The sequence below is a fragment of the Monopterus albus genome, unplaced genomic scaffold (genome assembly GCF_001952655.1).
Source record: "Monopterus albus unplaced genomic scaffold, M_albus_1.0 scaffold163.1, whole genome shotgun sequence".
Classification (NCBI taxonomy): domain Eukaryota; kingdom Metazoa; phylum Chordata; class Actinopteri; order Synbranchiformes; family Synbranchidae; genus Monopterus; species Monopterus albus.
Genome location: NW_018128043.1, coordinates 545,846 through 549,696, shown reverse-complemented (window position 1 = coordinate 549,696; position 3,851 = coordinate 545,846). Strand labels below are relative to the sequence as shown.

Here is a 3,851-nt window from a genome sequence, read left to right as displayed (position 1 = left end):
AGCGCCTGCAGAGAGTGGTAAAGACTGCGGAGAAGATCACTAGGACTCCACTGCCCTCTCTGCAGAGCATTTACCACCGCAGGGTGCATAGGAAGGCTGCCTCCATCCTCAAAGATCCCACCCACCCCCAGCACGGACTGTTCACTTCTCTACCCTCTGGCCAGAGGTTCAGAAGTGTGAAACGCAGGACCACTAGACTGAAAAACTCTTTCTTTCCCTCTGCCATCAGACTCCTAAACAGCTGAGGAGTCTATTACCAGGAAATACGTGATGCACTGTTTACATTCTCAGTTTGCACATGCATAATTGCACAATGACTGCTGACTGCTACACATTCTGCTCCCATGCAGCATACATACTCTATTATATTCTTTTATTATATTGCTGCATTTGTTGCTGTTTAAAGTCTCCTAGATTTTGTGTTACTTATTTGTGCTACATGCATAATTGCACAATGACTCTGCTGCACATGCTGCTCCCATGCAGCATACATTCTGTTATATTCCTATATATTTTTTTTTAATTATATTTCTGCATCTGTTGCTGCTTAAAGATTGTGTTATCTACTTTATATTTCATTTGTATTTTGTGGCATTCATGTGGACAGCAAAGTAAGAATTTCATTGTACAGGGAAACACGTTTCCTAACTGTGCATATGACAAATTAACACTTTGAACTTTGATGTGGAGGAGGGTCCTGTGAAATGGGAGAAAGCCTTTTGTTTCCATCTTAAAATCAAATAGTCACTGTTGCGACTTTTTAAAATCATTATTTTAACATAAACCCTAACCCTTATACCTAACCAAGTAGCTTGGTGCATAAACCAGGTACTCTTTGCATTTGTTATTGAAATCATAACGATGAAGGTTGCAGCCATGACAACGGCCTACTGTGCCAACCAGGAGTTAGAGTAGGGCTCTGATAAACCACAGAGGTCTGACTGTAGATTGATGGCCAAAAATCAGAATTTTATCCTTTTATAAATTAACTCTTCAACTCAGTAAAGTGTGCAACAAGTGAAGTGATCTGAATAATCTCTGAAGTGACTGTATAATAATGAACTGAAAATTTTTTATTGTGCACTCAAAATTCTGTGGAAAGCCCATCAAGTTATAAACACAACACTGACATATTAATCACTTTGTAAAGTTGATTTGGCTAATGTGGATTATTTATCTAGCAGACATAAAATAACATTAGCATCAATTTGGAATGGTCAAATTCCAATGGACCGCTCAAATTTACGAGAGAAGTGTGACAAGATGGCGCCAGTGTACACGGCCTGCCGTCTACTGCTCCTAATCCTGTGTGTTTTTGTGCTGTATTGTTCATTTGGACTACTGCAACACATTGTATCTGGGGATTGGCGAGTCTTCCATCACTCGCCTCCAGATGGTCCAAAATGCTGCAGCACATCTTTTAACCTTTTAACAGGTACGAGAAAATGTGAGCACATCTCTCCAGTTTTAGCTTCCCTGCACTGGTTACCTGTTTATTTTAGGGTTCATTATAAATTTTTACTTTTTGTTTTAAATCCCTTCATGGCTCTGCACCACCTTATTTATCCGAATTGCTTCACTGGCACGCACCCACATGTTCTCTGAAGTCAGCCAATCAGCTTCTTTTGAGCGTGCCAAGAACAAAGCGTAAGCTTAGAGGCGACCGGGCTTTTGCGGTCGCTGGTCCCAAACTTTGGAACGATTTACTGCTGCCCATCAGACAAGCTTCTTCTTTGTCTGTTTTTAAGTCTCTTTTAAAAACTCATTTATTCTCATTGGCGTTTTGCTATTTTATATTGGTGTTGATTTTATTTATTTTTATTGAATCATGTTTTTATATTGGTGTCAATCTTATTTGTGCTTGTGGATGGTGTCTTTGATTTGTTGTTTATTTTAATGTACAGCACTTTGGTCCACCTTGGTTGTTTTAGTGCTTTATAAATAAAGTTGGTATGGTATGGTATTTCTGTCCACTCAATGAATGTATTGTTAGAAATTAATAAATCAGTCAGATAATTATTAGACTTTAATGTGTGTTAGTAATGCAGTTTAGTAAGATTCAAAGTCTGTTCCTGCGTGCTCTGCTTCAAGGTTAGAAGATAATGTTGACTCTGAGAAGGGTACCTTGCCACCAGTTATTTTTGTATTAATCTTGTGTAAGAATTATGTCTGAAAGAATGTTTTATGTTTTACACATCACGCATACAACATACACACACACGGAATTCTTCATTTTGTTATGAATTGTGCTCGATGCATGCGGAGCATATGAGACGGAGACGTCGGACTGTCTCCAACTCTTAATGTTTTTACAGCTGTCTGGGTAAGGGGTTAGCCCAAAACCTTATAAATGTATTAGGCTCTGTGTTTCCGGGGTCTCCTTTCTTCCAGCAGTAGTCTGGAGCAGGAGCCACCCGGGTTTGTGTTTCTGTAACTTTTTATTGTGGCTTTCAAAATAAATCAGCACTAAAATAAAGCAAGTCGGACTCCATCTTCATTCAGATCTGTTCAATAAAACAACTGGGGTATAACAGTAAACTAAAGCCAACATTCCCCTTTTTGCTCTCCACTATCTCCTGAGAAAAATACCAAAATCTTCACGTGGGGGAGTATTTTTCAGTATTTCTGACATTTTACAGACAAAACGATTAGTCAATTAATTGAGAAAATAATAAGCTTGTTAATTCATAACAAAAACAATCATTAGTTATAGCCCTATAAAGGACAGTCCTGCTAGTTAATAGATAATCCAAGAGAAGTCAGAAGGAGGTGGAAAAATGCGCAGAAGTAACAAGACTGACCTGATTAAAAAAAAAAAAAAAGAAGGGATTTGTTATGTATTCTCGTGCACAGTTACTTAGACGGACACCACGTCTCCAACACAAACGGGTTTATTCAGCCAAATTGTACACCTTCTCTATATCTCAGGCGCCAACGTACACACCCAGAATACCTTGCCCTGAACTACGGCAACCGTATGCGGACACTAACCCATAATACATTACATCTTCACCCCCCTTTTAACTGGGGCATCAACCGTCCCGCACTCTCACTTAACACAATAAAGTAATATTAGTGACTAACATATGCAATGTAATTGACCCAACCATGCCCCCACATACGAACCAATTTCAACTCCTTAATAAACATTTTCCTGCCTTGAACTCTTCAACATTCAACAGTGCAACACAACATTGGCATTATTAATACCACAACTACATCTTTCAACATTATGGTTCATAGCGCTGTGGCGCTTTTATGGTTCGCTGTGAGCGCCGCAGACCAGTGTCTGTCAGTGCTGGCTCTTCAGTGTCCTGCGCCTCCACTGGCTCCAGAGTAGTGTCTGTAAACCCCTCCGGCTCTCTCCATTCTGGGTCTTAATTGGTCACCATGTCATCTGTAGATAATGTCTGTGTCACGACCTTTAACCTTGAAAGTGATTGGACCCGTCTGTTGAGTGATGACACCCGCTATCCACTTTGGTCCCTTGCCCGTTGTGTCACGTAGATAAACAGGTTCGTCCACCATGAATTCTCTGTCCACTGCTTTCTGATCATGGTAGTATTTTTGCTTGTACTGTTTTTGTCTAACCATCTCAGTGATGTCAGGCTTGATAAAATCCAACCGTGTTCGAACATGGTGTTTCAAGAAAAGGTCGGCAGGGGACTGTCCCGTAACACAGGTGGGTGTCGTGCGATACTGTAGTAAAAACAATGACAGCTTGTCTTCAACATCCAGTCCCATACCACTAAGCTTCTTTAGTCCCTCTTTCAGTGTACGCACTCCTCTCTCTGCCAGTCCATTTGTGGATGGATGCCTGGGAGCGCTAGTGGAATGCAATATTCCATTCC

The 3,851-nt window shown here is 40.4% G+C and overlaps 1 protein-coding gene across 1 annotated transcript in view; it reads right to left on the bottom strand.

The window, feature by feature from the left end:
• The window catches only part of LOC109968814 (dystrophin-like), a 345,011-nt gene that overhangs the window by 37,677 nt on the left and 303,483 nt on the right, over positions 1-3,851 (bottom strand).